Source organism: Saccopteryx leptura, chromosome 4 (assembly GCF_036850995.1).
Source record: "Saccopteryx leptura isolate mSacLep1 chromosome 4, mSacLep1_pri_phased_curated, whole genome shotgun sequence".
In the NCBI taxonomy this organism is placed as follows: Eukaryota; Metazoa; Chordata; class Mammalia; order Chiroptera; family Emballonuridae; genus Saccopteryx; species Saccopteryx leptura.
Genome location: NC_089506.1, coordinates 168,033,476 through 168,046,315, shown reverse-complemented (window position 1 = coordinate 168,046,315; position 12,840 = coordinate 168,033,476). Strand labels below are relative to the sequence as shown.

Here is a 12,840-nt window from a genome sequence, read left to right as displayed (position 1 = left end):
TCCTATTTCTTTTGCCCATGTTTCTGTTGGTTTTTTGTCTTTTGCCTCTGCTTTGCAAGAATTGTTTACCCATTAATCAATGTGTCCCTTTGTTTATGGTAAGAACTACAATGTTTATTTTTCCCACCAATTTTTAATTATCTTTAAATTTTGCCTATAGTATATTTTTGCCATGCAGTCATTTTTCAATGTAATAACATTTATCAATTTTCACTATGGTTTATAGATATTTTGATCTATTTTAACAAGCTGTTTTCATTTTAATTAAAATTTTGTCATATTGTCTTTTAGAACTTTTTAAAAAGAATTATTGATTGACCTTAGAGAGAGGAAGAGAATGAGACAGACAAAGACAGAGACAGAGACAGAGAAAAGCATCCATTTGTTGTTCCACTTAGTTGTGCATTCATTGATCACTTTTCATATGAGCCCTGACTGGTGATTGAACTCACAACCTTGGTGTTTCAGGATGATACTCTAACTGATAGCTAACTGGCCAGGACCATCTTCTGGTACTTTAAAGGACTCATTTTGAACATTTTAGTCATTGGTCAAATGAAAGGGTTTTTTTGGTGTGTAGTGTGAGGTATTGCTCCACATGAGTACTCAGTTGTCCCCAAAATATTGAGTCATCCATTTTCCTTCAACATTAAAAAACATTTTAGCTTGAGCCGGTAGTAGTGCAGTGGATAGAGCATTGGTGTGGGACTCCAAGTTCAAGACTCTGAGGTTGCTAGATTGAGTGTGGGATCATAGACATGACCCCATGGTCACTGGCTGGAGTGGCTTGAGCCCTAAGGTCACTGGCTTGAAGCCCAAAGTTGATGACTTGAGCCCAAGTTTGCTGACTTGAGCAAGGGGTTATTGGCTCGGCTGGAGCCCCCTGTTCAAGGCACATATGAGAAAGCAATCAATGAACAACTAAGGTGCCTCAACTATGAGTTGATGCTTTTCATCTGTTTCCCTTCCTGTCTGTTTCTCTCACTAAAATTTCTTAAAAATAATAAATAAATAAAAAATATTTTAACTGATATTTTTATTTCCATTTAGTTTCTTTTTCTATGTTCTATTTTCAGTACTTTGAATTATCTACTCTTTCAAACTTTAGTAGAATTCCCTCTATTTTTTTATCAAAAGAGACAGAAAGAGAGAGAGAGATAGAGAGAGGGACAGATAGGGACAGACAGACAGGAAGGGAGAGAGATGAAAAGCATCAATTCTTTGTTGTGGCACCTTAGTTGTTCATTGATTGCTTTTTCAAATGTGCCTTGACTGGGGGACTCTAGCAGAGCAAGTGACCCCTTGCTCAAGCCAGCAACCTTGGACTCAAGCCAGCGAACTTTGAGCTCAAGTTAGCGACCATGGGGTCATATTTATAATTCTACACTCAAGCTGGTGATCCCACACTCAAGATGGCGACCTTGGGGTTTTGAACTTGGGTCTTCTGCATCTCAAGCCAACACTCTATTCACTGTACCATTGCCTGGTCAGGCAACAGCTAGATTCTTATTGTTTGAGGTTCCTGCCGTAAAAGTATCTGGAGTGTTAATCCTGAATACCAGTCTCTTCAGAACTTTCTCTTTTTTCTCAAGTCAATTTTAACAAATTACATTTTAATTGAATATTATTAATTTCATCCCATTTTTCAAAATTTACTTGGCCATAATTGAACAAATTAGATCCTTGCATTCTCTCTGATTCTGTGGTTATTCTCCTCTTAGCCAATTCTTATTTTGTTTGTATATTTGTATATTTTCTTCTCCATTAGTTTATTTAGTATTTTAACTATTTGTTATTTTTTTTCAATTAACCAAAGTTTGGATTCTAATTTATGTACTTTTTCTTTATGCCTATGAATCTGTTACTGCTTCTATCATTTGATCTATTTTGTGGTGAATTTCCCAATAATTTTCTAATTCCTTAAGGAGATGCTAAACCATTTGGGAATTCTTTTTCTCAGCATTTGTTTAAATCATTATGTGAAGTCCAAACTCATGCGACTGTTGCTGCCTGAAGACAGACTTTATTACAGGTGTGATTATTGGGTAGGACAACGAGGTAGACACACTTTTCTTTTACGCACAGTCAACAGAAAAATAGACACATGCTTGAGGAAAATTTTTCCATAGATTTAAGCATTATTTTAAAAATTCTAAACCAGTGTGTGAAAGATTTGTAAATTTGAGATTAAGTATAGTATCACACAGCCTGTACTTCAGTAGTCTTAGGTCCAAAAATAAGTATTTAAAAATTATTCTTCAGCATGTATTTAGATATTTATAAAATAGCAGTATGATCAAGGTACAATGGAAATGCCAGGTTGAAATGTCATGGGTATTGAGCTTTACTTTAGAATCCCCAAATGTCTTCTGTACATTCTAAAGGACCTCAGACACGGAAGAAGAATCAGTCTGGAGCCACAAAGAGAGGATGTTGAATGAGTGTACTTTGGTTTCTCATCATGGTCAGTTAATAGAAGAGACAGGAAGAAAGAAACTAGAAAGAAATATAGAAGAAATTGGATATTGACAAAGACAGATTAAACAAACAGAAAAGAGGCAAATGGCGATGAATGTTGCCTGCTGGGACACAGAAAGGAAAGACAGAGAGAGAAAAGGAGATGTATTGGGATTGCTTAAAATGGCAGAACAGAGGAATACAAGTTATAGCAGAAAGAAAAATGAAAGAGACCAGAATGAAAGGGAGACGATAAAAGTAAGGTGAGAGACACACTGAGGATGAAAGGTACAAATGGAGAGATATGCACAGGGCTTTGGATAAAGGGAAGAATATGCAAAATCAGAGAAGAGACAAAAAAGAGGAGTGAGGTAAAGATCCAAAGAGTCCTAAAGGCTTTGAAAGATTAGTAAATTAAGCTTCTCATCAGAGCCTACAATTCCTTACATAATGACAATCGTTCATCGCTGATCTTTGGATAAATGTTATTTCCTAATCCATTTTCTCACACCTCATTATAGGCCCATTATAAGCTAGGACTCTCATCAGAGTCCCTGGCTCAGATGAGAAAGTCACAGAGGCACAGCAGCCTGGGCATCTCTGTAGCAGAAGCAACTCAGCGCAGCACAGATCCTGTCCTACTTTCACACTGTGCCACTCACACTGCAGTGCATGTGAACAGTGCCCCCTGGAGTTGTGCCTATTTCCAGTTCCAGTTTGGAGCAAACTAATCACTGGATACAAAGGAGGTGACTGGAGGGTTATAGCTCTTGACATGAAGACAAAAGCTAGGGCAGGCCTGGCTAAATAGTCTCTATCGTCTATCAAGGGTATGGGATATGCCTGCTTTTGAAAAAGTTGTTGGAAAGACATTTAAATCTAAGCTAATGCATTGAAAAAAAAATGTCACTGCCTCACTAAATATTAACTGTAGAAAATTTCATTTTTTCTGTTTACTTGATTCTACATCTAGTCAACAATCCCATACCTAGTACCTGTGTTAATTCCCCACCTCCTATGTCCAGGTCCATGAGCTAAAATTAATAAAATTAATGAACATCTGAGCATGTTGAAGTCCCACAGATAAAGCACAAAGGCATAATTTACACCCTACTGTATGCTCAGCTCTTCATCTCTTAAAGGTCTTCATGCATAGGGTTTTATCATCAGTTTCTCATAAAGTATTCATAGCAATCTTTATTTTGTGCTTTCAACAAATAGCAATGTGAAAGCCAGCAAGAAGGCCAACAATTAAGGCACATTTAAGAGGCAGGAGGACAGAAAATTAAAGATATGCTTCCTTATTGCCTGGGAGCACTAAGGCATACCTATTTCGGTGTGAAGATTTGAAAAGTTACCAGTAAAGAGAAAACAGGAGTTTCTTTTTTCAGGGCTGGAGAGAGGCTTTCTTACTGATGAAGCATCTGCTGCATCTCATGACTTACAATTATTTTCCAAACACTTTTCTCCCCTGTGTTTCTAGCCAATAAAATTCTTTGAAAGAATGAATTCTTTCTTTCAAATGTTTATAAATATGTGTTTTGCTGTGAAATACTTGCAGATTTTACTTCTTTCCTTTACAAAAATTTTTTAAAAGAATATTCAAAAGAATATTATTTTGCTTCCATACATTAGATTTTGTGGTTTTGCTTTAAGTTAGTGTACCATGCTGTTGAATGCATGCTCTTTTCGCCCCTCAGCAGTTTTTTAAAAAAGTGAAAAATTATTAAGGTTCTTTACAATATCATAAAAGCTGAAGCCAAAAAACAAAACAAAACAAAAAAAACCAGACATATAATAATTCTACTTCAAAGCATAATATTTTTCTTTGTCAACAAAACTATCTTTTTTTTTTAAAATGAATTTTTATTAATGATAATGGGATGACATTAATAAATCAGGGTACATATATTCAAAGAAAACATGTCTAGGTTATTTTGTCATTAGATTATGTTGCATACCCCTCGCCCAAAGTCAGATTGTCCTTCGCCATCCTCTATCTAGTTCTCTGTGCCCCTCCCCCTCCCCCTAACTCTCCCTCTGTCCTCCCTCCCCCACCCCTGGTAACCACCACACTCTTGTCCATGTCTCTTAGTCTCATTTTTATGTTCCACCAATGTATGGAATCATGTAGTTCTTGATTTTTTCTGATTTACTTATTTCACTCCTTATAATGTTATCAAGATCCCACCATTTTGCTGTAAATGATCTGATGTCATCATTTCTTATGGCTGAGTAGTATTCCATAGTGTATATGTGCCACATCTTCTTTATCCAGTCTTCTATTGAAGGGCTTTTTGGTTGTTTCCATGTCTTGGCCACTGTGAACAGTGCTGCAATGAACATGGGGCTACATGTGTCTTCACGTATCAATGTTTCTGAGGTTTTGGGGTATATACCCAGTAGAGGGATTGCTGGGTCATAAGGTAGTTCTATTTGCAGTTTTTTGAGGAACCACCATACTTTCCTCCATAATGGTTGTACTACTTTACAGTCCCACCAACAGTGAATGAGGGTTCCTTTTTCTCCACAGCCTCTCCAACATTTGTTATTACCCGTCTTGTTGATAATAGCTAATCTAACAGGGGTGAGGTGGTATCTCATTGTAGTTTTGATTTGCATTTCCCTAATAACTAATGAAGCTGAGCATCTTTTCATATATCTGTTGGCCATTTGTATCTCTTCCTGGGAGAAGTGTCTATTCATGTCCTCTTCCCATTTTTTTATTGGATTGTTTGTTTGTTTGTTGTTGAGTTTTATGAGTTCTTTGTAAATTTTGGATATTAGGCCCTTATCTGAGCTGTTGTTTGAAAATATCATTTCCCATTTAGTTGGCTGTCTGTTTATTTTTATATCAGTTTCTCTTGCTGAGCAAAAACTTTTTATTCTGATGTAGTCCCATTCATTTATCTTTGCCTTCACTTCTCTTGCCATTGGAGTCAAGTTCATAAAATGTTCTTTAAAACCCAGGTCCATGAGTTTAGTACCTATGTCTTCTTCTATGTACTTTATAGTTTCAGGTCTTATATTTAGGTCTTTGATCCATTTTGAATTAATTTTAGTACACGGGGACAGGCTGTAGTCGAGTTTCATTCTTTTGCATGTGGCTTTCCAGTTTTCCCAACACCATTTGTTGAAGAGGCTTTCTTTTCTCCATTGTGTGTTGTTGGCCCCTTTATCAAAGATTATTTGACCACATATATGTGGTTTTATTTCTGGGCTTTCTATTCTGTTCCATTGGTCTGAGTGTCTATTTTTCTGCCAATACCATGCTGTTTTGATTATCGTGGCCCTATAATATAGTTTAAAGTCAGGTATTGTAATGCCCCCAGCTTCATTCTTTTTCCTTAGGATTGTTTTGGCTATTCAGGGTTTTTTATAGTTCCATATAAATCTGATGATTTTTTGTTCCATTTCTTTAAAAAATCTCATAGGGATTTTGATGGGAATTGCATTAAATTTGTATATTGCTTTGGGTAATATGGCCATTTTGATTATATTTATTCTTCCTATCCAAGAACAAGGAATATTTTTCCATCTCATTGTATCTTTTTCGATTTCCCTTAACAATGCTTTGTAATTTTCATTATATAGGTCCTTTACATTCTTTGTTATGTTTATTCCTAGGTATTTTATTTTTTTTGTTGCAATCGTGAAGGGGATTATTTTTTTGAGTTCGTTTTCTAATATTTCATTGTTGGCATAGAGAAAGGCTATGGACTTCTGTATGTTAATTTTGTATCCTGCAACCTTACTGTATTGGTTTATTGTTTCTAATAATCTTTTTGTGGAGTCCTTCGGGTTTTCGATGTATAGGATCATATCATCAGCAAAAAGTGATACCTTTACTTCTTCTTTTCCGATATGGATGCCTTTTATTTCTTTGTCTTGTCTGATTGCTCTGGCCAGAACTTCTAGCACCATGTTAAATAAGAGTGGAGAGAGTGGACAACCCTGTCTTGTTCCTGATTTAAGGTAGAAAGTCCTCAGTTTTATGCCGTTTAAAATGATGTTGGCTGATGGTTTATCATATATGGCCTTTATCATGTTGAGATATTTTCCTTCTATACCCATTTTGTTGAGAGTCTTAAACATAAAATTGTGTTGTATTTTATCAAAAGCCTTTTCTGCATCTATTGATAAGATCATGTGGTTTTTGTTCTTTGTTTTGTTGATATGGTGTATTACGTTAACCGTTAACAAAACTATCTTAAATTTACATTAAGGCTGAGAATTCAGAACTCTAAAGACCAAATTTTCAAAAACTAGTCGCCACATCTACACTTCTTGGTTGTACAGATTCTGAGGTTTCTTAAGCCTGTCTCCTAAGCTCATTCATTGAATTGCTAGAAACTCACAAGCAACTAATTATTTGTGTATATGTAAAGACTAGGAGAATATACATTTAAAACTTTATCTCTTATCATGCTTAATTTGCTCCAAATTGTATGTTGGAAGACTTCATTCATAAGACCAGCACCTGGAAGAGATCCCAGGTGAAACTAGCAAGAATGGACTGGGAACACCTGTTGTCATCTGGGCAGGGAATTTTACATCATGACTGACTTCAAAAACAGGGTGGCTGAACCCAAGGCTATTGCAAATCCTCTGCAGCTTCCTTCATAAATGAGCTAATTCCCAAGTAATAGAACTAGTGTAGCTAACATTTACTGAATGGTGACAAGGTGGGGCAAGGTTAATACCACAATGTCCCAGAGGGCAGGTTTTATTGGAGAGACCAATAATCAGCAAAAAGAGAAGCATGATCCCCATTTCTCTCATTTGAGAGGTGTGCTGGAGTTGTGGGATGCATTTGGATATTCAGACTGTTTGTGTTTTCAGAGAAGAGACCCTGCCTGACTGCTACTCTATGCATAATGGAATGTAAGTGTGAAAATGACCTTCATAGGGAAGATATAATGTAAGTGTGAAAAAGACCTTTTTTAGTAAGAAATATGCCTTTTGGGTTCAGTTTGCAAGTCATCTGAAGTTGGGCATCAGCTGCATAGGGGATACTAGGAATGCCAGCTGCCCCAAATCTGGAGCCCTTGGGAAGTGCACTTGGAAGGAGGCCATTGGGCTCCTTGGAAAGTTGAGTTTTGCTGAAACAGCCACCAAATGAAAGACTCTTACGACTCTCTATTCTAGCTATAAGTTGTCAGACAATTCAAGAGGAGTCTTTGAGATCATTGCCAAACAATTGTGTTTGCCACTCCACATGAGTACATTTTATTAACAAGGTACTGTGCTAAGCACTACCCTTAGATGTAGATATACTGTAATTATTTCATCCATTTTATAGATTTTATATACCAATAAAATCTCCACTTTATAGATGTGAACACTGAGAGGTTAAATAATTTGCTCAAGGATTCACAACTGTGAGTGGGGAGTTTGAACTTAAACAGATGCGTTCTGATTCCTAACTCTGCTTTCCCTTCCTCCTGTGAACTTCGTCTGATGCCGAAGCCTTAAGCTTGTTAAACACTTGTCTTCAAGTCACAAGAGAAAGCTTTTTATTTTCATGTTTTTAATTTCTGTCTTGATTTTGATGGGCTCTACATCTTTCTTGTTAATAGTAGGTCATCTATGTCAAGGAGGAAGCACTTTAAGGGCATCAGTATTATTTTGGCTAAAGCCACTAGAGGAAAAAAAATATACATATAAAATTTAACATAATATAAAATATATGTTATATTCATGATATTATATTATACACATATATGGGGTAGGGCAAAAGTAGGTTTATAGTACACAAAACACAGAGTTTATTCTTGTATTATTTAGTAATTACTGTCTTATTTTCTAGTGATAATAAACCTACATTTGCCCCTTCCTGTATAATATATGTATATAATATAAATTATACATATATTCTCAATGGGGGGTAAAAGAAGGAGAGTTTAAATAAATTTTTTGTTCTTAAAAAGTTGGTTAGACTATAACTCAGATCAATCATCTAAAGTGTTAAAACTTCTAGACATTGAAAAGGTATTGCAAGTGAAATTCAACTGCCAATGACAGAACCATGCTTCATACATCCATTTCCAATACATGATTCAGTTTACCGGCAGTCTTGCCTTAGAAATAGATCATTCCTCATCTATCTGCTACTGTCTCCTATCTTTTCCTGCCTTTCCATTGAATTGGAGTCTTGATCTGAACTAGAATTCTGGGTGTTGGCTATGGGGCCATACCTTTAACTTACATTTTTAATGCAGTGGCTTTACGTTTATAAGACAAGAGTCTAGCTTCAATATGATCATCAACCCTGGGAGTTCTCTATTCACAGTGACACAATGGGATGCAGAATCTTAAAAATTGCATAGGTATTAAAATGAACTGGGTAACATGTAAAACCATGCTTTTTTAATTGATTGATTGATTTTAGAGAGAGAGAGAGAGAGAAACATCAATTTGTTGTTCCACCTGAGATAGCCAGCCAAGGCCATGCTATGTTATAAATACAGATCATACAGATCAATGAGAATTAAAATGACAGCCCTATGGAAGACAAAAATAGTGCAACAAAAAAACAAAACCAAAATCAATGTTTATCCTTTCTTTTTTTTTTTTTTTTTGTTTTGCATGTATACTAATCTTTCAAGGAAAAGGGCAATGATCAGTTTGTGTAGAAATGCATTTGCAGTGGTTGACAGACATGTATTATTTGTTTAACTGGATTATAAACTTGGACATAATATTAATCAAATCAGTATTCCCCCTCACCCTTTCCTAGGCTTTCAGATTAGTGGAAGGATTTAATCTTCCCCCATTTCTAAATGTTTCCTGGTAGGATCAAGTAGGTGATCGTACATATGAAGTCTTTGAAAACTTTAGCATCCACACAGGTAATTTCTGTCTACCTATCAGGGCAAAATTTGCTCCCCAACTAACCCAGCTTTCCCAGGAGGTCTCTTGCAATGGCTTTCAATGGTAGGAAACAGAACTAATAGAGGTGGTATAGTCCTTCAGTCAACATTAACTAAACATCTCTGTGGGCAGTGTGCTAGGCAGTAGGAATGCAAAGACAAAGTGTGACTGACGGTTTCTTGTCCAGAACTACTGCTTGTGTTTCTAGCATGTTTATTTTTTACCATAAAATTATTTTGGACTTTACACTCAGTTTTCTATTTTTTAAATATATTTACTTATCTAATAATTAAGTACCTAATTTAGGTAGATACTATGAAATAAAGTGTCACAGGTAAAATAGTGAACAAAAAATAATTATATTTCCTTCCCAATGTAACTTACAATCAAGTATATGAGATAGATGTTAATTAAAGCCACACAAACATATGTAAAAATCACACACACATATATATTAAATCTTTACAATAAGTGCTATGAAAGAAAGTGCCATGGTATATAAATAATGATGTCCTGAGGGAGAGGTGTGAGGTGTTATGAAGACATGCAGTGGGGAGGGAGTTCAATAATGCTAGGCAGAAGGGCACAGGATGTACAAAACTCACATGGTGAAAGGAATCATGGAGCATTTAAATAATGCTGGATGGGAGCATTTAAGCCATGGGAGATGAGACTGGAGAGGTGGGCAGGGTTTTCAACTTTTATGTCAGAAGCCACAAGAAGGCATTGAATGTGTTTTATGTGGTAGAGTGAGGAGTGAACAGAGAAGGGTGTTTGTTTTTGTATGTTTGAGGTTGTGACCTGATCACAGTTGTGAAGTACCTTGGACAAGTCACTTAACTTTTCTAAACCAAAAAATCTCTTTGTCTATAAAATGAGGTAATGATAGTGCATTTCTTGTTGGGTGCTTTTGAGAAATTAATGAGTTAGTCAATTAAAAGATACTGAAACAGAATAAGCATAACATGTTTATTATATTAATAAATATAATAGCATAATTATAAATAAAATATAATAAATATATTGACATATTGATCAGTGCAATAATTGTATTATTAGTAGTATATCATCATCAGTATCACTATTGCCATTATTGGCTTTGTTATGTAGGAAAAGTACATAGGATACCATTGCAAAACAACAAGGCTGGTGGCAATAGAAATGGAAAGAAGGCAGATAAATTTGCATAACATTTGGAAGAAAAAACAACAGGATTTGGTGATAATTAGATATGAGAGAGTGACAAAGGTGAAGGAGAGAAAAATCTCTTTTCCAGGTTGATCAGCTAGTCTAATAGCCATGCCATTCACTGAGACAGGGAATGTGGGGGAGGAGCAAGGTGTGGTTGGAATAGAAGGTCATGGGTTTGTTTTGGACCTGTTGAATTTGAAGGTGCTTTTGAGTTTTTTAAGTGGAGATTTAAAGTAGGCAGTGAGTTTCCCAGTTCTCTTATCAGGGAAGAAGTTGGGGCTGAGTCACTGAATGCAGGTGGTGACTGAAGTCTTGGGCACAAGCAGCAGTGCCTTGGGAAAGAACATCAAATGATGTGAGAGGTGGGCCTGAGGCAGAATGTTAAGAAATATCACCATTCAATGTCTGGAAAAAGACATTGATAGCAAAAATGATAGCAAAACAATCAGAAAACCAAACTGTATCTATAGTTGAAAAGGTAGGAGAAAATCCAGGGGGATTTATAACAAGTTGAGAAAAATTTATGAAAGATTATGATAACTGTAAAATATAATAATATGTTTTAAATTTTTTAAGTATAAGGAGATAGATTCAAGGACAGATAAGGGAGACTTCCTTAAATAATCTATCTCGATACTGATAGAATCCTTCTCTTTGAGTATCTCTGATCAGCACTTTCTGCTCATTGCTCAAAAAATATAAATACAAGTGGCAAAATAATCACAGAGAGTTTTATATGAAGCATACTTCCAAAGACTTTCAGTATCTGCCTAAAAGGCAAAAAAAGTGCCAAACCAGTGCATGAAGCTTTCCAAGTTCACAGATAAGATCCAGTGGTCAAGAAGATATATGTGTATGGCTATGTACACACAACAGAAACAAATTTTCATCTTTTAATGAAACATTTGCATGTATCAAAATGCCACAGTATTAGGTAGATTGTCACTGAGAGGTAAAATTTAAGGGCCATTCTGGTTATTTCACAGGCTTACAGGCCTTTTTTTTTTTTTTTTTTTTTTTTTTTTTTTTTATTTTTTTTTAAAATTTTATTTATTCATTTTAGAGAGGAGAGACAGAGAGAGAGAAAGGGGAGAGGAGCTGGAAGCATCAACTCCCATATGTGCCTTGACCAGGCAAGCCCAGGGTTTCGAACCGGCGACCTTAGCATTTCCAGGTCGACGGTTTATCCACTGCGCCACCACAGGTCAGGCACTACAGGCCTTTTTAAAATTTTACTAGTCTTTCCATTTTTTTTTCAAAGATTTGTTAATCATATATTGATATCACTGGCAATAGCAGAGTGTGTCTCTTCTTTCAGTTTATCCAACAAGTAAGGCACAGAGATATGTATTTAAGGAATTTACTTCTCCCCATAACACATTTAGGCCCCTTACTTCACATCCTCCATTTACATTTAAGAAAGTAAAACTCAGCCCAAACAAGTTAGCTACGTGAAAATGTTCATGCCAATCACTGCTATGAAATGGGAGCTCTCAGAGTGGGTTCAGAAGGCCCTCAGAACAGGCTTCAGGTGTTTCACAATATGGAGCACAGTGGGAAATACCATGACCAGAGCAAGGCATGATGAAAGATATCAATAGAAGAATGAAAGATAGTACCAGGAATGTATGAAAACTGTGTGACATATTTATATGCCTCCATGTGTGTCTTTATTATCTCCAAACTATGTTGCTGCAACATTTCTAGAATTTCTGCATTTGTTTATAAACTTCATATGTGCTGCAGATATATCTTTCTTCCCAACACTTCAATTTTTACATTCTAAATTCTCTTTTCATTTGGGTTTTTAAAAAATCTTCTACCCCCTTCTTAAAAGAGTGCATCAATATCTAATCCTAATCAAGCCTTATATATTTAATTAATTGTCATATTCATTTATCACTCTGAACAACTTCCACTTTTTTTTTTTAATTACTATTTTCTTTACAGAGACAGAGAGAGAGTCAAAGAGGGATAGACAAGGACAGACAAGAACAGAGAGATGAGAAGCATCAAATCATTAGTTTTTCATTGTGTGTTGCGACACCTTAGTTGTTCATTGATTGCTTTCTCATATGTGCCTTGACCGTGGGCCTTCAGCAAACTGAGTAACCCCTTGCTCGAGCCAGCGACCTTGGGTACAAACTGGTGAGCTTTTGCTCAAACCAGATGAGCCCATACTCAAGCTGGCGACCTCGGGGTCTCGAACCTGGGTCCTTCCGCATCCCAGTCCAATGCTCTATCCACTGTGCCACTGCCTGGTCAGGCTGAACAGCTTCCACTTTTAAGACAACTCTGCTGAAGCAATGTAAGATCAGT

At 36.1% G+C, this 12,840-nt stretch overlaps 1 protein-coding gene across 2 annotated transcripts in view; it reads left to right on the top strand.

Moving 5' to 3' along the window:
* The window catches only part of TMEM232 (transmembrane protein 232), a 192,868-nt gene that overhangs the window by 96,666 nt on the left and 83,362 nt on the right, over nt 1-12,840 (top strand). The gene's annotated exons all lie outside the window — the stretch shown is intronic.